We start from the raw sequence: 22750 nt of genomic DNA on the forward strand, positions 1-22750 counted from the left end.
TTAAGCAAATTATTATTATTTATTTACTTAATTTAATTTCTATACCGCCCATAGCTGAAGCTCTCTGGGCTGTTTACAACAAACTGAATCCAACATAAGAAAAATAATTAGCTAATGTCCATAAAATGATCCAAATCTTCAGGGTTCTGTTTGACTTAATTAATTTGTTCACAATACTAACAAAATATACCACATAGTATACCACATAGCATATGGACTAGGTTGCACAGAATTAAACTAACCAAAAACCACATCTAAACCAAAATCACATCTTCGCTTCCTGTCCCCCTCCCATGCACCCCTCTCTCTCTTTAATAGCAGAACTAGAACAGAGACTGAACAATTTTTTGAAAGTCTGTTGAAAGAACCTGAAACATGTTGGGATCAACAAATCTTTCAGATATAAATATCCAATATATTTTAAACCACATAGTATGAAAAGCAGAATAGAGTAACATAACTATTTTAATCGCTCGCTCACATATGCAATTCAACATCAGTGTGAACTTCCCATATGAACTGCAGTTTAATAATTTGGTTACTGATTGGAACCAGAGTAAAAGCAGAACTATTGCATTCATGACTTGAACCTGAACCGCCTCAGCCCCTGCAAAAAAACCAAATCAAAATAAAACCCTTTACTTGCCCATTAAAATGCTCACTAGCTGCAAACCTTCCAGCTCAACCTTAAGTTTCATAATAGCCTATGCACCATCGTAACTCGAACATTGCATGTAAGGTTCTAGAGTCCCCACAAGACACTTTGCTTTATTTCCCTAATCATCTTGACCCCATTTTATGCCTTTTCCCAACTTGTAACTGTACGGCTTCATGTCAGATTAACAGAGTGCTTCTAGACAGACGGCTCCTAGTGCTACCAACCAAAAGGTATTGTACAGCTATTCCATTTTTTCATCCCAAATGGATTTTTTTTCCTAATAAGAAGCACAACAACAACAACAGAAGCAGTATTGGGAAAACATGGGAAGACGTAAATAGAAACATCTGGACCCCCTGTAAAATCCTATGAATGAGGCAGTGCAATTGCACAATAAATGACTTGTTTAGAGGTATTCCAAATTTCACTACTACTTTTATCTACAACATGAACCCCTCTATTCTTTTATGCCTAAATAACCATAATATTTATTTTTCCTTTACAGATGCTTAAATAAGTAAGCAGGATAGCAACAGACTGATAACTCTATAGATTAACAGACCGATAACTCTATACATCAGAATTTCTTCCAGATTCCACTATAGAATTCAAGCCTGCCCACTAATTTGTTTTGGGCTAAAGCATGTCCAGCAGAAAGCCCACTATCAGATTCAAGGTTCTGTTGAAGACTAATGAAATAAGCGTTATCGGCGTCATATGTGTGACTTCATTTCTAATATGAATTTTGGAGCTCTCACTATGCTTTCTCCCATGCTGAAGATTTTCAGAGCCCAACAGTTGCTTGTGGTGAGTATAACTTGAACATTTAAAAACAGAATTTTTACCCAGATTTTTTTCTTAAAATCTAAGTCTTAAATTACAACCTATGCTTTTAGTTCTTTGCAAACCTTTCAACTCCCTGCTAAAATAAAATGGCCTGAAAGGCTTCCCCAAATGTCCTTTCATTGTAGAATGTACACAGAAGTAGAGCTACACAACACAGTCCTCTTATGACATTGTATACTCTGATTAAGCCATTGGGTTGCCTTTATGTCCCCAAAACCATGCAACATACTGGAGGTATAAAAATGTCCCATGTATTTTCCAAAGAAAACTGCTCTAGTGAAGCAGGCTTAAGTTCTCTGGGTGTCAGTAAGTTGGAACAAACCATGGGATGTCGTTGGGGAACAGGGGCAGATTTGTTATAGCATTAGTATTTAGTAACAATAAAGTTCTGCCTCAAGAAGTACCTTGGCAGTTTAGGATGTGTTTCTCATATTTTGATTTTATAACACACTTTTGACACCACAGACACATGTTTATGGGGGCATTTAACCACCCCAAGATACATTGATCACATTTTTAAAAGGTGGGTTCTATACATTTCAGGGGTCAGGAGCTTATCATGATGATATATGAGATGGGAAGAGTTTCCTCAAGTTTCTCTTTTCTTTCTTTTTTTACAAACACAGAAGGGTTTGCCACCACTTGAAGTGCTGGCAGAGGTGCAACAGCAGTTGTGTTCAATCTCATAGAATTCCTAAATAGGAATAAAACTACATCATGACATGCCGCCCACTGGCCACTATCCTCCCCAAAATGATGACAATATTTGGCTATCACCCCACCCCCTGAAATGACACTATTTTTTAAAAAAAAAACTGTCCTGAAAATCACCAAGCTCTGACTGGTTTCTGCAGGAGCCTATGAGAAATACTCTTGCTGGGCAATCCTATGCGTGCCTACCCAGAAGCAAGCCCCATTGAATTCAATGAGACTTACTCCCAGATAAGTGTGTATAGCACTGCAGCCTTAGTTACCTTTCGCAGTCAGTTCCCAAGGTCATCCCACTGACAGTTTATAAGCTTTTAATTTAGGCTCTCCCCCAAGACTGAGGTTTTGCATGCACTTTTAACATGCCAGAATGGTGAGTTTTGTGGATACATGGAGGCTAAGAACCAAATGAATAGATGCACATTTAGAGTATATGTCTCTTCTTATTTGTCATAGCACATTTCTTGATAACACCACTGAAAAGCAGAAGACTCCTCTTTCAGTAGCCTGTGATTAAAGATATTGAAAGGAATATCTAGATGCATAGTTCAGATGTGCATGTCAAGAACTCACCCTTCACATTTATTTCCCTTCCCATCCAGCCTCCAAATAAAAGGGGTGGAAAGTGTAGGGACATTAAGTGTGTTTATAAAGTTGCTGAAAATGGCATGTTTATCCCTACAGTATCATTTATGAAGAGAATCTATCCAATTACAACCTTTATCTCATACTGTGCTTGCAGTCAGGCAAGAAGTAGATTCAGCAGGCTGAATGAAATTTCAGAGTCAAATTCTGCAAGCTATTTCAAATACAATTACTTAAATCTAATTAAAGGAAATATGTCTTGCCCTAACCCCAAACATTCCTCCCATTTCTCCACCTTTAGATTTATACTCCCTTCACTTTAGCAGACTATGAGACTTTGTGGCATAATGTCCAACCTTAAAAAAAAAAGAAGTCAAGCTCTTCCCACTCCTCCCAAGAAAGAGCATTTAGATTGCCGCGTTTGGCACAGCAACTTGCTATCTTACAAGACTGTGCAGCAAAAGCACTGCAAGCTTCATTAGAAGAGCCCAAATTGTAATCTTTATGGCTAAGCTATAATCATCCTTGAAGCTATGAAGTCTCTTCAGCTTGTGTCATGCTCCAAACATCACTTGCCTACAACACAGGTTTGCCTTCCAATTGTGGAAGGTTCACGCAGGTGTTTATGCTCCCAGAAGATCTTCAGAATTATCATCCCATAACACTGATAAAGAGTGAACAAGAGAAGCCATCTGGGACACACATTCATTGCTTATTCCCTGGCGACTCAGGTTGTTGTTTTTTTAATGGATAATGCAAAGTGCTTTTAAAAGGAATTAGCTGGGTGTAATTGCTTAAAACCTATTATCTCTATCAGTCTGAAATAACGCCTATCACATCTTAAGCAATGCCTCAGAAATGTGATCGGAGGCTAATAGTGGTAGATTGCTCTAATCCAAGTGCAACTTCAATTAAGCAAAAATAGGTTAGCAGATCCTCACATTCTACACATCTTTAATCATCCTCCATCCAACAACATGTGTTCTGGTTATTCAGATATGTTCAGAGCCATGGCTAAGGGTGCAAATTGTGGTGCTGTCCTTGGTTCAAACCATCTCAGTCAGGATTCTCTCAGCTCCCATTGTTGGAACATAGAGATAATACTTGGCTAATTTACACCAGCACTAGTCAAGCTTCAGCCTTGCAGGACATACATTGGGGGGTTTTATGAACCTGAGCCAAGTGCAAAATGGTGGTTTAGAATTAAAGAATAGGGTTTCTCTGAGCACATGTGCAGCTCAGGAATTTGTTTTCAGTACCAGATAAAGTTTTACAGAATGGTACTGACCCTCCCTTTTTAGAGGTTTAGTTTTTCCCAAATTTCTCCTACTTCTACCATAGCACCATACAGCATACTATGGCTGCTGAACCAAGATCCTCTCCTGCTGCCCATGTGTGCATATGCATGTACACACTCAGTGTCCCAACCTTATCATTTCAGTCAAAGACCAAGGGGACAGAAGCAGGCAGAGGAAACATCGGGGCCTGCTCCAGTTGGACTCTTCCCCCACCCCCACAGGGCAAACTGTCATCTTGGCCCTGTGGGGAAGAAGAAAGACCAAGGGGACAGGAGCAGGCAGAGGAAACATCGGGGCCTGCTCCAGTTGGACTCTTCCCCCACCCCCACAGGGCAAACTGTCATCTTGGCCCTGTGGGGAAGAAGAAAGACCAAGGGGACAGGAGCAGGCAGAGGAAACATCAGGGCCTGCTCCAGTTGGACTCCCCTCCTTTGGGAGCAGGACAATCCTATCAGCCCTGTTTCCGGTCCACTTAATTTCTCTCTCTCTCTCTCTCCCTCTTTCCTCCTGGACTCCTTTTCCTTGTGTGTCATGTCTTTATTAGACTGTAAGCCTGAGGGCAGGAACTGTCTTTTTTACTAACTAAGTGTAAGCCGCTCCGAGAGCCTTTTTTTGGCTGCAGAGCAGGGTATAAATATGATAAATAAGTTTGTGGAGATACTAGGAAGGCCTTAGAATTGTGTGGCCTGCACACTACAAGCAAATTTGTGTCTCCACCTGTTGCCCTATCAATAGGATTCCAAGGAAGACACGATGGGCAAACATATTACAGGTGCACCTTTACTGGCCGATATACCTGTACTTTCACCAGCCTTTCCGTGACTAAAACAAAAAATTGGTGCTGGCTTACAGATGTGACTGTATAACACTGCCTTTTCATAAGGCAAACACTTTTGTGCTCATCACCCTGACACAGTAGTTGAACAAACACTGAATTCCAGCTTCAAGGCATTCCTTCTTCTTAATGGCTCTCATTGAACACTCTCTCCCCATGATATTTATGGGAGCCAGGGAGGCGAACTGCTGCTGCTGTCCAGTGGATTTTTGCTGGCTTTAGACAATGTGACTCACAATCAGCCAATTTGCTATCAGGTCGTGCGAAGCCTGTTTCAGGACCTTCAACACAAAGTGGCACTTTTAAACCCATTAATCTCTGGCTATTGAGGGCAAACCTGCTACTCTTGGCAAGAAAAAATCATATACATGCTATGATTAGGGAAGAGCACACATCAGAGAAAGGACTTTTTCTCATCTTAGATTTACATGATTGGTTTTGCAACCAAAAAGATAGCTAAATATAGTTACTATCCCTATTGTCCCTGATTCTTTACCACCACCTTAAGAAAAGCATGCACAGGTTCCTACTCTACTTGCTGGCAGAAAAACTAATTAGAAAATTGCTGCCTTTAGCAAGTAGGAATATCAATGCAGAACAACTATTTCCAAAATTATTAGAAAGAAGAAGTCTACCTCATACAAACCACAAAAGAGTAGGGTCGTAAGAACCTCCTTGTATTTCATTCACATGTAGTTTTTAACTAGCGTTTGCACAAGTTTAAAGGCCTTGTTTTGTGAACCGCCCAGAGAGCTCTGGCTATTGGGCGGTATAGAAATGTAATAAATAAATAAATAAATAAGGGTCTAAGAATGCATATTAAACTCTGAAGCTACATCTACTGATTATTTTGAAATTTTGTATTCCATTTTTCTTCAATAAACTCAAGGCAGGAAACAAATAAACCTTAAAATATAACATTTATTACAACGTGGCAACAAACAAAATCCAGCTATTGAAAAGTCAGTCAATAACAACAATCAGGCCTGAATGCCTGGCAGAACAAAAGGAAAAGTCTTCAATTGTTTTCTGAAAGTTCTGAACTTGGTGACTTCACCTGGGAGGAAGTTACACAACTACAGTGCAATATTACAAAACCAGTTCAGATTAGGTCTCCATTTGGTCAAATCCAGGTTGTAGAAACATCCAGAAAGTACTTTGTGTTCCCATGAGTAAGCAATCAATGCCACAAGACCTACTACTTGTTTAAACTAGAACTTACCTTACACACTACCCATAGCACCCTATAATCAGGAATAAAATAATCTATTTGCCATAACAATGTGGTGCTGTTCCCTGGCCAGCCTTCCTTCCAAGTTTAAAGTGTAGAGATGAGTGGGGAATTGCTGTTGCAATTCCTAATATATTAGGAGCACAATCCTACCAGATTGACACAGATTGACTGAGGGATCTCTGAACCTTTTTTTAAAAGCAGTCTATTCAACTAAATGGCTAATAAAATGGAAAAGCCGTTTTTTAAAAAAGCACTGTATTTAAATGAATGGCCAATAAAATGGAAAAGACCAAGCCAAAGCGCCCAGCTAGCACATGGGCCTGTTTTGACAGGGTCAAATTAAAACTTGCTTTGTTTACAGATCTAAATTGCAATTGCCCTAAATTAAATTTCCCCAGAAAATTGCTACTCTTCAATTTTCAGTGTTAATACATTTCCCAAAAACTAAGAAATAAGAGCATTATTTGGATTACAATAAAAACAAAGCACAATTTCAAAGTATCTTATGAACATAGAAAACTTGCTTGCTGCTCAATCCTCAAGTGCCTGATCTCCGACACTCTATACACATTTTATTTTTCAGAGAACAGATGGCCAGCACATTGAGAGCCAGGCCCCTTTATGGCATATCTCAAGATGAGCCCACCATGCCACTTTCCACTAAGAAAATCTTAATACATTTACATATCCGTATGGAACAAAAGAGCTCAAATTGAGAGTTTAGAACCAACTGGCAAGCTTAATTTCTATTCCCATCTCTTGGAGGTTGCTCCAGTGCTTGTTAAATTGTATCAAAAGGAGAAACGTGAAGAAAAACCCCAGCAAAAAGAAAAAAAAAGAAGCAGCTAAACTTAAACATTAAAATGCTAATAGAAATCAGCAGGCTTATTTGTTTGGCTGTTTGGTTTGAAATCACACACATACCTTGAGACAAATAGCAATGTTTTTAATCTAAGAGTAAATAGCATTATGCCCTGCAGACCAGATCCAGCACTCTAAGGGTGTGTTGTTGTTTTTACTGGCCGACATAACCCTGTGCTTCAGCTACAGTTATCAGGTGTGCATCATCCCCACTCCTGGTATTGCAGGATGCTCTGCAAAACTCTTGTAAGGAAGAGACTGGAACATCTCCTTCAGAAGTGAGCTGCAACATTTTAAATGCTAGCATCATCAGTTTGAGACTTTAACATGGAGATGAAAAGACCCTAATTAAGTACAACAATATAGAGTACGTTCTCTGGTCCCTTTCTTTCAATATGCATTCATGTATTCAGTTACACAAAGAAGGTGCCTTGTTTCCTTAGAAAAGGATAAGAATGACCTCAGCATTTCCAATACAATTTGGTTGCAAAACACACACACACTTTCCCTACCAGAAATGCAAAACCACTGATTTCTAAGTGGTTTGGGCAGACTAAGTACACCTAACATACAGGAGCCCCAGTGCTGGCTGCTCCTGCTCCTCCTGCTGCTCCTCCTCCTCCTTCTCCTCCTTCTTCTTCAAGAAAAGCAGTGTGGGTCGGGTGGGGTGGGGGGAAGCAGAGAGGTACATTATACTTTTCCCAATGTCAAAACAAAGACTGTTTTCTCTCTAGCATGAAGGCTAACTAAATATTAAATGCAAACGTGTATAAGAGCCCTGATGCTGGGTTTATCAAAAGGAAAATCAGCTTTAAGGGAAGGGATTTGAGTAGCAATAAAAGGGGTGTTTATCTCTTTCCCTGTCTGTAATATTTGCTCAAACACCAAAACCTATGGCTTTTAACTCCCTATGATTCAAAACTCGGATTTTGAATTCCATGGGATCAAAGCTGCATGGGGGGGGGCAGGCATTAATCTGGAGCAGAGACAACATGGACAGGGAAAAAGGTTTGCACCCCTTCTCTTCACCTCTTCTCCATTCAGGATCTCCACCCTCAAAGCTCAACGGAGAAGTAAAATACAACACAGATCAAGAGCTATCTAAATATTCCTAATCCTTTGAATTTAAATGCATTAGAATTTAGAATATTGGCTTCCCACACCTCACATTTTAAAATTAATATCACACCTCTGCTGCTGTCAGTTGTGATTCTCAAGAAGCACCCACTCAAAAAAAAAAACACCACACAACTCCAGAACCAACTGATAAAAGCCACTTGTTTCACACTTCTACCTATCTAGGGAAGTGCTCCATTTAGTGATGGCAGACTGAGTTCAACTTGAAAGTCAAACTATATCCAGGAAAGGTGATGGTTTATCAGGAGCTCCAGCCATGGAAAACCATGAAAGACTGATTTCTTTTTGAAGCTTAAAAAGGGGAGTATCTTTCTAAGAGTGCTATATATAAACAAAAAAGGAGATGTACGTTCACATGAGCGAGTTTTTATTTTCACAGCCATTTACTTATTTACTATATTTATATGCCGTCCAATAGCAACAGTTCCCTTGGTGGCTTACAAGAAGAGCTACATAGGAAAATAAAACCATACATTTTAAATACAACATAAGACAGCAGCAGAAAACAAAATCAATTAACAAAGTTAATAGTAGCACTGAAAAATTGCTAGAAACTTAAAAGATCTATAGATCACTGAAACATATTAAGACTCAAAAGATTGGACATTTTTGAGAAGTGTAGGCACCAGGCAAGCCTCTTTTGGGAGGCCATTCCATAATCAGGGCACAAGGACTGAGAAGCCCTTCCCTCTAGTAGCCACCTGGCACACGTCATTGGGCAGGGGCACCCAGAAAGGGTCTCCAAAGAAAAACTTTACATCTGAGTAGGTATATGTGTGATCCTTTTTAAGGTTATAAATTACCAGCACCTTGAATTGAGCCCAGACACAGACTGGAAGCCAGTGCAGATGACAAAGCAGTGGTGTAATATGATCATATCAACCAGTCCCCATTAACAATCTCCCTGTCCTATTTGGACCATTTTCAAGGGCAGCCCCATATACAGAGCACTGCAATAAACAAACCAGGTAGTTACCAGAGCACAGATAAGAATAGCAAGGCAACCTCTGCCCAAATAGAGTTGCAATAGATGTATCAGCCTACACTGATAAAAGGCATTCCTAGTCACAAAACTCACTTGTGCCTCCAGTAACAGTGCTAGATCCAGGAGCACTCCCAAACTGGAAACCTGGTGTTTTAGAAGGAGTGCAACCCCAACCAGAACAGGCCAAAGTCTATTCAGCTAGGCAGAAGAACCACCTACTAACAGTACCTCCTCCTTGTCTGCACTCAGTCTCAGTTTATTGACCCTCATGCAGCCCTTTTCCATGAACAATTCAGAACATCCACAGCCTCTCCGGGATTTGATGAAAAGGAAAGATTTAGTTTGCATAATCTTTTTCAAAAGCAGCAAAGCTGCTTCATCAGCCAATTCAGATAAAGAGCTCAAATAGCTGAACAACACTCAGTGTTATGGCTATATAGTTGCTTCAATAATTGACATGGTTCTTTGGCTCCCGGCTTTAACAGCCACCCTCTGAAACACCAAGAGCCACATCGCAAACTGCTTTTAAAACTGGGGTGAGTTCCAAAAGCAGTTTGTGACTGGAATTAAGGTGAGCTATTCAAAGCCAAAATAAATCTACTGGACTACCCCAAACCCTTTGTCTGAGCCTAAGCAGTTCTTTGGATCTCTGCCATAATTATTACTGGTGGCATGCCAATGATAACAACTGCTGTCAACTGACCAGAGACAACTGCACCAATGTGTACCTTCAGCACAGCTTACACTTCTGTGATCTTGAGTACACAGTAAACCCAGTAGAGAAAAGAGAGATTGCCTTTCCAGGACCTAGGGTAAAAGAAGGCCCAACTCCCAAGATGCAGCATTTTCTGCCTTGCCCAAAGTCTTACATTGCCCAAGAAGGGAGACTTTGCAGAGGGTGGCCCATTTCCTCATTTTTTTTTCTGTCTATGCCTTCCTTCTCAGGAGAAGAAGAGCAAAAATAGATGTAGACGCTTAATAAGTAAATATCATCATCAGGGGAGATGTGCTGCATCTCCCATCCAATTCACATTGACCTTGGGACAAAGGATTGTGTGACAACTCCTATCCCAACTATCTCCTTGAATGGTGCTGGAAGAATCTGGGGAAGACATTGGAGGGGGCAAGGAAGATACGATGCCTGATACAAGATGGGGAGAGAGACACAGAAATTTGTATTCCTCCACTGAACTGTTTAGAACCATGTACCAAACGTGCAATGCCCTGGACAGACTCACAATAGGAATTAAAGCATTGGTGGCATGCTATTGGTGCTCTCTCTCGCTGTTCATGACTTTATAAGCCCTTAGAGCCCAATCAGTAGTTGCTCTGCCAGCTCGAATCTCACTGAGCTTAATGGGACTTATGCCAGCCAAATGCTTTAGCATCCACAGTGGATAATACATTCCTAAAGTATCCAAAAGTAAAGATGTCTGCACTTGCCCCGTAGGAGAATGCATGAAGTCTGTGCCATTACAAAAGTCTGCCAAGCAAGCTATCATGAGCAAAACTGAAGGAAGAGCACACAACACTTGTCAACACTTGCTGCAATCCACTATGAAGTTGGATTTCTGGAATACCAACTTCCCTCCAGCATTAAACATTAAGCTTTAAAGCCACATTTGAGGAAAAAGGTTTTAGATATTGAATACGGCATGGCGATTAAGTCGAAATCAGAATAAATTCCAAATTTTGAAATTAAGATTGTAAATTAAAAATATGAATGCAAAAATGCAAATATGAATGCAGAAATGCAAATATGAATGCAAAAAGTGAGTGCTATTGACATTCTTAATGTGTATGTTTTTAATTTTAACTTAAGTGTCTTACTTCTTCCGTTGTCTTTTCTTACCTCTTCCTTACCCCTTTTCTTACCCCTTTCCACAGAGACTGTAAGCCTGCAGGCAGGGTTTTGACAGTAATTCTGTGTTTTACACTGTACAATGCCTTGAGTTTAAGTACTTAAAATGTAATATTATTTGTCAATTGTCAAACATAAAAGTGCCATAAGCTTACAACAATATTGCCAAGAATTCCAACATCAGTCATCACAAAACAAGTAGCTGACCTACGATAGTGTCAAACAGTATTATCAAATGTTCAGAGAATAATTGGAAAATATCCAATATGAAATTTCACATGAAATTTTTGAAGGGAATTTCTAGAAGTGGTTTTTTTTAATCCCTACTTTACATAACATATATTAAATAATGAAGCTGGATTCTTAAATGGGGGAAAGAAAAAGTTATATTTCTCCTCTGAAAAGAAAGCAAAAAATTCTTAACCTTGAACTTTGCCAGTTATTCAACATCTTGTAAGTGGTCCTCACAAAATCAGTCCTAGGATTGTGTTTCAAACACATTTAACTGGAAGTAGAGAATCCCAGTTCTCCAGTCAACGCACATTTCAAAACCGACTTTTATCCATACGCAATTGATTTGCACAGTGCACACATTTTTTAACCCCCCTGCCCACCATAATGCTGAATGGCATACAGGAAGGAAGGAATACAGTGGAAACTAGTGGCGAAGACAGTGAGAGGCACATGGACAAAAAATGGAGAGCAGCCAAGACTGATAACAATTAGCACTGCACTGAAGAAGTGTCTTGAGTTACTCTATTGCATTATTAGTTTCCAAGCACCACTTTGGGAAACAGAGTGTCAAAGAAGCAACTTGAGGTCCAAGAGGAGACAGTTTGGAACTTCAATTATGTTGTATGTTAGTTCCATAGATGTGGTTCAGCAGCCTTCTCCAACCTGCTGCCCTTCAGAAGTGTTGAACTACAATCATCTCCAACTGATTGAGGGATTATTGAGAGCCAGTGTGATGTAGTGGCTAAAGTGTTGGGCTGGGAGTCGGGACATCTGGGTTCTAGTCCCCACTTGGCCATGGAAACCCACTGGGTGACTTTGGGCCAGTCACAGACTCTCAGCCCAGCCTACCTCACAGGGTTGTTGTTGTGAGGATAAAATGGAGAGGAGGAGGAGGATTATGTATGCTGTCTTGGGTTCCTTGGAGGAAAAAAAGGCGGCATATAAATGCAATAATAAATAAAATAATAAATTATTGTAGTGGTAGTCCAACATTTCTGAGGAAATGCCTTTTGGTTTCCATATGATCTGGAAAGGAGTAAATATTGCATCTTCAAGGAGTTTCTCAAACTTTCAAGATGCTTTTCAAAATAATTATCTACAAGTTAAAGTGTGCAAGTAAAACAAAAACACGTTGCAGAAACTGTCCCAAAAGCAAGTTGCAGAAACTGTCCCAAGTCCAGTGATCTGAAAGACTGCTTCCTGCTATGAGTGCATAAATTGAGTTGAATGAGCACTTTAAGAATGTAAGAACTCACAAAAGGTGTCCCTCCCTGTTTCTATGCATCTGTTTGCTGGTTTTGACCTATAAAGCCTTACATGGCTTGAGACCACAATACCTGACGGAACGCCTCTCCCAACGTGAATATACCCAGTCACTACGTTCAACATCTGAGGTCCTCCTCCGGGTGCCTACTCCAAGAGAAGCTCGGAGTGTGGCAACGAGGGACAGGGCCTTCTTGGTGGTGGCCCCCAGGCTCGCCTGGCACGAACACTGCTATCTTTCCGGCGCCAGGTTAAGACTTTCCTCTTTGCCCAGGCATATGGCGGCACATCTTAATCACCCACATGTTTAGTTTTGTGTGTATGTTCTGTGTTTCAGAATTCTAAATTTTGTATACTCGTTTTTATCTTAATTTTAGAATTTCTGTAAACCGCCCAGAGAGCCCTGGCTATGGGGGTGGTATATAAGTGTAATAAATAAATAAAAATAAATAAATAAGGAAGATTCACATTTCCTAGTAATTAGATGTTAGCACTTGAGATCTTGCTAAATGCAACATCCTTAGAGCAATAGGGCTACAACTTGGGGAAATTATTATACCCAGGTTCACATATGGTAAGAATGAAGAATATGTTAACTACTTTGATAGTTTTGTGGAAAGTGGTATATAATTCTGAACAACACCAACAAACATATTGAGCTATGACCTGATAGTCTGGAAATGCCCTAACGTCCTAATAATTTCTACTCAGAAGTAAGCCCCACTGAATTCAACAGGACTTACAGCCTAATGTGTAAAGAACTGCAGCCTTAAACTCCTGTTGAGGAACCTAATTAAACACCATAGGTTGTTTAAGCTCAGAGTCCTTTTCTTGTTTGTATGCTTTTATGCTTTTAGCTTTCACGGTCACATATGCACACAAAAAGTGTGTGAATACACATAAGCTCAATCAGTAGTCTAACAATGCATATTCAGAATAGGTATTGGAAGATCTTGCACTCAGGAATTCCTCCCTATTCTTTCCAGACAAATATACTACCACTAATGAATGGATAAGGAGACTTTTAAAGGTAATTTTATATGCTTGTTACTTTAAAAAATTCAGCTGAAGGCCTCTTAATGGAACATAACACCTCTGAACGAATGTACAAGTACTCATATGCAAATATTTGTTTTGCTGCTATAAGCAAGCCTCTCCTGCAACAATACCTAGGCATCTCCTCCTTTTGGGGACACTTGGGATTGTTGCTCCTCTGGAGTAAATGCCCAGGGGTTTGATGGTGGATTGGGTGCCTGCTGACTAAGAGAGGCTGTGTGTGGAGTTTAGTCCTAATCCTGCAAGCTCGCAAGGTTTTCCAACTATTCCCCATTAAGGGGGCACTTGGGATTTTCCCTCCTTGGTTAATTATTATGCAGGTGGTTGATGGTGGATCAGATGCCTTATGACTGGGGGAAGCTGTGCATGAAGTTTTGTCCCCAACCTGCAAATCTCCAGTGCTTCAGAGCTGAAACAGCACCAATGCTCGGGTGGGAAGACTGCAGCAGGACAGGGGGTTGAGTCAAATTACACATAGTAGCTTAATAAACTACTCACAGTAGCTTATTTGTCTGATCATGTAGGTATAACAATAGCTTATTTTCAAAATCATGGCTGAAAATAATGTCTGAACACAGCCAGTGTAGACTAAACTGAACTAGATGAACAAATGGCCTTACCAGGTATGAAGACGCTTCCTAAGTCCCTACAAGTGCATACATCAGTTTGGAAAATCATTTTTTGTTTAATTTGGAAGCTCACAAGATTGTGATCCTCCCCATTTCTGTGCATGTTTACTATAGCAAAGAAAAATCACATTTCTGATTTTCACAGAAATAGGGGTAAGGGGAGACTTCAGAGGCCACTATTATTATTATTATTATCTTCATCATCATCATCATCATCAAATCTACCACTTTTAAAACTGGAAATAGAATATAGAACAATTAGCTCAGCTTTACAAATAAGTCCACAAAATTACTAGACCACAAAAAAATATTAATAATAGGCTGCTTCCCCTTGTTAGCTATGATAGTCTTTTATAGCCCAACAGCACTTTTCAAGTTTTGTTTTTTGGGTCTCACAAGCTACCTTAAAAAAAAAACATTTTTTCCCCCCACAACATAAACACAATCAGTGCCATATTATAAAAATCACAGGCCTAGGCTACGTTGATGAGAAGCCCCCACCCCCTTAACTAGAAAATGTGTATGGAAAATTAGACTGCTCAAGCACCATACTATGAAAATTACAGGCCCTAGCCCAAGGCCTTTTAAACCAGTTCAATAAGCCAGGCCTTATCAAAACACCCTTGTTTTCACCATAAGAAAAAAATAAATAAATCAAATGCAGGGCCAAGTACAAATATTCAACAGTTCCATAACCTTTCTGTGGACCACCTGAATGGACCTTGCAGAACACCATCGATTGGTATGAAAGTAGTTTAAGAACTTCAAGGCAAGAAGTACCACCAACATTAGTCATCTGGAAGAGGTTTGTGTCAGTGACAGAGGACTATTTCTATATGTGTATACACTGTTTTGAATGATATACCGCGAACACTGTTCCTGGAATTAAAACCAAATACTTCAATATATAATCAGGGTCGGTGCCAGCCTCCACTGTGCTCTCAGCCAATGGGCCATGGCCACTGATGTCAATCTCACCAAAGCCCCTGCAGCTGCCTTTCTGTCCCCCCTGAAGCCTCCACTCTCAAAACCACCAGTACCCCATGCCCAAACTGCTTGCCTGATGCCAAAGCTGCCAACATTCTCTCCCCACTGTGTTTTCTTTATCTGGAGTAGCAGCAGCAGACAACCCCGCCTTCCTCCTCTTCACCTGGAAAAGCACTGTGGCACCCAGCTACACACATAATCCTACTCCCGTTTTAAGTAGCATCAATCTGAACCAATCAGAAGCTGCCTGGGGGGGGGGGAGATCCAGCCACTGAGGGTACAGGAGTGGCATAAAGACCAGCCTGTGTGCTCACTGCTGCTCAAAATAAGTAAAAAAAATGCCTTTTAAAATGGGACACTGTGGTGTCTGCAGTAGCATCACTTTGCTATTTGACTTCTACATTTGTTCTTTTGAAATTTGTAATTAATCCATTTTTAAGAAAAACCCTCCCTCTCCATATGCTTTTATCAGTTCAGTGGATTCCAGGACTGTTTTCTTAATACCTGAATGAATTAAATCCAGAGAATAGCCTTACTTATAAAGTTAGCTAATCATGTAATTATCTTTTCACTAGCTACATTCTTTCACCAAATTATTGAATTTTTAAATATTATTTTCTCAATATTATGATATCCTAAGTATTTCTTCTAATTTATTGAATATTATAATTTATCTGACATCGTAAGGCCCCAGCAGTTGGTTTCTGCCTCATACCCCAATTATTTATTTTCTGTCTGGAATAACTAGTTTTTAGGATAGCCTTGTATTATAGTCATCAACTACTTCTTCTGCCAGATGTTCAGGAAACTATACTTTTTAAAATGTACATATTGATCTTATTACAAATATTTCTACCAGGCCTTTCTATAACAAATTCATTCCAAGTGGCTATATAAAGACATAGCAATCAATAGAACACAGAGCCAAATTTTCAATATGCAAGTTAGTTCCCTATTTGATGGTAATTCAGATAGAACTTTAGCTCCTTCGGGATCAGTTCACAAGACAGCTTTGCTCTACACAACCATCCTCAGGAAGCCCTCAGGTGGCCAGTATTAAACGTGGTACTAGCAGAAAGAGCTAATAGCTGATCTGTCAGCTCTCATGCTATGTTTACGCTTACATGGATATGGTCAGATGTTGGGACTGTTCACATGTACAAGAAAAGGTTTTAATTGGGAGGGCCCTCAGGAGCATGGCTCTCAAAAGCACATAATGGGCCTTGCTACAGGTACATGGAAAGTCACTTGGGGAGGCTCAAACAGAATAACAAAAGATGGGAGGGGGCAATGTCACAGAAAGAAAACTCAGACGATAACAGAATGGAATGAGGGGAGAATAAATCCTTTCTGATGGAACAAAATTGTCATTCCAAGTTATGTGAATTATCTCAATATCAAGATCTACCTGAAAGCTCATCAGGTTTGACAGGTAGGCAAAGGATGGCTAGCGCCATGCCTACAATGCAATTTCCCTTCTTCTCCTATTGTCTCAAGGAGAGAAAGGAGGTAAGAACTGCCTGTTTTACCAAACCTGATCATAACTCCTGCTCCCCCAAACCAAGAACATTCTCCAGGCAGTAAAAGGGGGTAACATTTTAACCCAGGAGTGGGTCATTTTTCAAACACAAACAAGTTTTTTGTTGGTTTGCTTTAATGGTTTTGCTAGGGGCTACAGAGCACCAACAGCACCAAAATCAGCTTGCAAACAAATTAATTGTGACCCTTCATAAACACCATGGATTCAAATCTGAGTAAATTTGGGGGGAGGGGTAGAAGCTGCATGTGTTTCCCACTCCTGCTTTAGACCCCAGACATTTTTTCCTGCTCTTGAACCTGACTCCTGAAGAGTTTAGAGGGCTGCAGTAATATCAGAAACCTATTGCACACTCCCACCCACAACCTATGAATGCTTCAGGAAAGAGAGCAGAGACATTGCTCCCTCACATTAGGCTTCTGTCAGTGGAGAATGAGCCACTCAGCATGCAATCCTATGCATGTTTAGATAGGGGGAAAGTCTTTTTTTTCTGCCTGGTCATGCATAGGATTTGCGCCCTCAATGTCCAAGTTGCTAGCGTTAGAGCCTGCCCACCACAGCATTGTCCCTACATGCACTGCTTTGCTTTTCCCCATTTGAATGAAGGGCAGCCATTCGTTTATATGGAGGAAAGTCAAAGTTTGCATTCAAGGATACCACTATGATGGGAGGTTACATTTCTTTTCTTAGTGATCTCACGTTTGGAGTGAAATGCATGGCGTGTTCTCTTTCAAATATGCCCTAGATTACAGCCCATTTAACATGTCTCACAGAACGCTATAGAAAGCTATCTGTACAGCCCTACCCTCGGATTGCTTTTCTTCACCACAGTGCTATAGAATGTTTCACAAATGAGATACAATGCTGGGAACCGGCTGCTTGTAAGCAAGAGATTCTACCTGTAGCCCCAAACAGACGGAAAAGTGATCTGTAAGCATTCCTTCTGTGTAATACACAGAAATTTTATTCTTGCTCAAGGGAGGGGAAAAACCTCGAGTCCTTCGATAACTGAGAAGTAACATACCTTTATGTGCATTCTCAAAATATAATAAATCATCATAAAAATATGTCTTTTTGTGGAAACTCAACGTTGTTTCATGACTAGCAAACCTTATTTTAGGCCCATCGGCCTGCCCTGGTTATATGTGCTTTGCAGCACAAATTCGCACCTGCCTGATAGCATTCCCTATTCAAACAAGCAGCTCTCAATTATTTCCTCATCCTCAGTTATAAAGAAGTAACACAATCGCTTTAGACTCACTTTCACAATACCCTTTTCATTTGACAAAATGAGTCTACATTATAGTTTCCTGCAACTCAAACCTGAGCTGTGATGATTCATAGAACTTGTACTTCATTTATATCAGGCAATTTAGCCCTTATCGGCTGCCAAAACATAAGTGAATCCACATTTACACAGTTCCACACTATCTTATGCCAAGAATCCCATCCAAGACTTTGTGGTGTTTTTCTCATGCCATCTCAAGAACCTGGGAAAGTCTGACACTTACCCTCAATTTCCCCCCCCCCCAAAATTATAAAGAATCTCCCAAGGAGAAACACATAATTGCATGTCCCTTTACTGAAACAGTACTGGAGCACAACTCATGTTACAGATTGGTTGCACAGCTGCCCCAGAACAAAGAACCAAACACAAAAATCAGGTAGATAATACACAAACATATTCATTCCTTTCATACCACAAGCCCACAATAAATGTATAAAGGTATCTGAAGAACATAATTGAGGGTACATGGTCATACTAGTTCAGTTCACATATTACAAGATTGATGGCAACTTATAGTGTGACATTTCTCTCTTCAGGTGCAAGGGGGATAAATTTCATGTAATATCCTAACTATTAGAAGAGAAATATGATTGTCATTAAAGCAGGGCCATATTATCATGGAAAGAGAGGTTCCCAGTAGCAGAAACTCTCAGGAGTTTCAGCGTAGACACTGCAAAAGGATGAGAGGCTAAATTCAACTTCAACTTAACACTGGGTAAACCAATAAAGTAAAACCCATTGATTATAATTAAACCTAACACATTCTCTATCAATTATCTCCTCCCCACCATCTAATTTCTTTGGTTATTCGAGCTTTGTATCCCCCATCCCCCATCCACTTCGGATCAGTCCTTTACTTGGCAGACCGTTTAGTGAAAACTGGTTGTACTGCCTTTACTGATAGTGGAATTCTTATTTCATGGATCTTTAGGAATCAAATATTTCATTAATGTATAAGCATATTAATATTTTCCTGTATGCTTTCTACAATCATTCAGTCTTACAAAAAAAAAAATCTATACCCATGCACTATCTTTCCTTCTTTGACTTCTTGTTTAACAAACAGCCCCAGCCTGCTCCACAGGGCAATGAAAATATTAAAGACCTTGTGTCCTTGGGGTATCAACATAGAGTCCTGCAGGCATTTTATTTAATTTAAATCAATGAATTACCAAATCCACATGGGCCAGTGCAGATAATGTTTTAAGACAAGAATATCAGCAGGATATGAAATACCCATCTTTGAAATGAATATACTGCAGCCTTCCCCAATCCAGTGTCCTCCAAATGTTTCAGTGTTCAAGTCCTATCAATCTAAGCATGTCAATGATCAGGAATGCTACCAGCTGTAGTCCAAAACATCAGGAGGGCACCAGCTTGGGCAGGCTGATATACTGCTAAAACAAGGATGGGGGAGTTTCTGCACAAATTGTAAGTGCAGTTCTTTCCCATAAGAACACTCATGCTGGAACAGACAAAGTTCCTCTGTTCCAACATTCTGTCTCTAATACTGGACAGCCATGTATCTTTGGAAACTGACATGTAAGGAATGAAGGCAATGGCCCTGTGATGCATCTAGTAGTCCCCTAGGCCCTGGCCCCTAGCAGTCACTGAGTCCAGATGTCTTGGGACTCCCTAAACACTGGCTACCACCATTAGGACTGTGCAAGTTTCAAGATTTGGCTTCTAAAATCGAAGCATGATGGCTATTTCATGATGAATCCAATGGATCCGCCATTTTAATGCAGAGCCCTAGGCCCCCATGCAGCCTATAACTCCCAGCATGCAGAGCCTGAGAGGGCAGTACTTACTGGGGGCCAGGAATAGAGGTTATATATGTCATCACAACTGCCATCGCCAGCTCCTCGGCGCGATCACCTCCTTCCCACCGCCACTGCCTGCTCTTCAGTGTTGTCGCTGGCATCCCCGTGAGAACGCCAGCTTCCCCACCAGCCCTACGAGATCAGCTGGCGTCTCTGCCGGTCCTGCAATCACGCCAAAGAGCAGGCAATGGCAGTGGGGAGGAGCCGATTGCACCGAGGAGCTGTATGGGGTCCTAGGGCTCTGCATTAAAATAGCGGATCTATCGTCCTTCAGTTTTCAGTTGTGCTTTTTATACTGTATTTTGTATAAAATACTGTATTTTTGTATTTGTGTTTTTAGACTTTGTTTTTAGACTTTTTAAAACACAAATTTTGTATTTGTGTTTTATTATGGTTTCAATTTTTGTGAACCGTCCAGAGTGCTTCAGCTATTGGGCGGTATAAAAATGTAATAAATAAATAAATTACACTTAACACTTAATTTTAACTTAAATTTAAATTTTACTGTTCTAACTCTGTATTTTAATCTTATATCAATTTTGCTGCGTGGTTTTATCCTGGTTGTGCTTTTTATACTGTATTTGTAATTGTGCTTTTAACCTGTTGGTTGTTTTATTGTAGTTTTAATTTTTGTGAACCGCCCAGAGAGCTTCGGCTATTGGGCGGTATAAAAATGTAAAAAATGTAAAAATGTAAATGTAAATTCAAAGTCAACTCTTGAACTTTGCAGAGCTCTAACCATCATCTTCTGGTACGTAGAGCAGAACTTAGCTGTGTATTTCAAAACTAGTACATGCAATGAAATATTATTATTTTTACTGGTTATTTATTACATTTCTATACTGCTCCATAACCAAAGCTCTCTGGACAAGTTACAAAGGTTAAAAACATTAAAAATATGTAATATGCAAAATTTAAAAACTCAAAAAAAAAAAAAACACCAACACACAATATACACAGAGCCAACATATATCTAAAAACAAATCCAGGATCAATTAAAACTCATCATGTGCTGCCAAATGCCTGGGAAAAGAGAAAAGTCTTGACCTCACACTGAAAAGATAACAATGTTGGTGCCAGGTGGGCCTCATTGGAAAGATCATTCCATAATTTTGGGCTCTCTACCTTGTCGCTATTTTCTGAGCCTCCCTACAGTAGGCATGCCAACCTTCAAATCCACCCAGACTAGACTATACACATTTTAAAGAATAAACTATATATATTTATGTAACATGTAAACATTCGACAGTCATCTGATAAATTGTAATAAACAATGCTTCTAAAGGTTTAACACCAGATCTCAGCCTTCAATAACCCTTCTCTCTCTCCTCATACACCGTCCCGCATTCTACTAAATCTGGCCCCTAATTCCTCTCACTGTCTCTCTCCTTCCCAGGGTGGATTTGATTTACATCAATTTGATTTAAATCACTACTCAGAAAGACTCGATTTAATCATGTGTCTCCCCCACCCCAAAAAGTGCACTCTATTCATTGAATTTTTTGAAACTTAGCACTTAAGAGGTAAGGGGTTGATTTTGTGTACATAGATTTGCAAAGGAACAATGGGATTGTGATCTCTGCAGACACAAATTCACAGTTTTGAGAACTGTAAAACCAAGCATCTGTGATAATATCTTCTAGATAAACTAGAAATATGATACTTGCCGTCTGACACGAAGATCGCTTTAAATGGAATATAGCCGTATGTATTTCTAACTATTTTAGTAGTTGTTTATGTTGTGATGTAGTTTGTATAGTTTGTATTGTTGTTTTACCTTTCCTTATATGTTCTGTTTATGTGGAAAATTAATAAAAGTATTAATACCAAAAAAAGATAATATCTTCTAGATAGAAAAATTGCCCAATAATCTTACAGAAACTTCTGGAAGAGCATGATATTGTGAATGGATTAATGGAATTCATTTACCCAAAAATTTAAACATTGCATGAATATACAGCCTCATGCTACATAATTAAAAACTAATCCTTATTTCATGATGAATACTTTGGACTATAATGTATCTTAAAAAGAAAACTATCTTTAGATAGAGTTTTCCTCAAAAAGCATTTTATTAAAAAATCCAATTTAAATTAAAATCTCCCCAAAAAATATTTATTTTTTTAAAAAATCAATTTTTATCCACCCTGCTCCTTCCTAATTCTACCAATTCACTCTGACCTCACCTTAACTGCCCCTCTCCTCCTTCCAACTAACTACACCCCCACCATTCTATTCTGGCCTCTGTCATCAATCATTACTCCACATAACACTCTTCTGTTATTTTCCCCAGTATCTGGTACTCAAAGAGTATACTGCCTTCTAGAGAGGGCTCTTTTTAGCTTTTATGGCTTACAGTGAATAATACATCTGTCATGAATGCATTTGTGTATTGTTTTGAAGCCATATAACCTAGGGGTCATCACAATATCCTGTGTTAATAACCTTCTTAGTGTGAAGTACTTCCTTTGACAGCTGCTTCAGACCTGGATTTAACTTCATCCAGTGGCCTGAAGCTTCAATATTACAGAACGGAGAAAGAACTCTAGCCATCCTCCTTGAAATTCATAATTTTATAAACCTCTAACATGACTAGTGGACCTCTATCATGTTCCCATCCCCCAAGAATACAAGAATATCTTGTATTCTTAGTAAGACAGTGCAGATGAGGGATTTTTTTTTCCAGAATGCTTGTTTTGATGTCAGTGTTTTGTAAAATTCTCAAATCATTACAGAACCAACATAATGAATAATTTGCCTCTGTTCTCAATTATCAGTATTTAATTATTTATTTCTCAATTATCTGAAGCTGAAGAGAATTTCAGAAACTCACACTACTGGCACAAAAATATTAAGTAGCAGTATTTTTAAAGCTGGCTACTTTCAGATATTCAGTATGAATGAACAAGATGTATTTAAAAGAAG

At 39.6% G+C, this 22750-nt stretch overlaps 1 protein-coding gene across 1 annotated transcript in view; it reads right to left on the bottom strand.

Moving 5' to 3' along the window:
• PTGFRN (prostaglandin F2 receptor inhibitor) overlaps window positions 1-22750 on the bottom strand; it is a 95540-nt gene that overhangs the window by 67040 nt on the left and 5750 nt on the right. The window lies entirely within an intron of this gene.

This window comes from Elgaria multicarinata, chromosome 5, assembly GCF_023053635.1.
Source record: "Elgaria multicarinata webbii isolate HBS135686 ecotype San Diego chromosome 5, rElgMul1.1.pri, whole genome shotgun sequence".
Classification (NCBI taxonomy): Eukaryota; Metazoa; Chordata; class Lepidosauria; order Squamata; family Anguidae; genus Elgaria; species Elgaria multicarinata.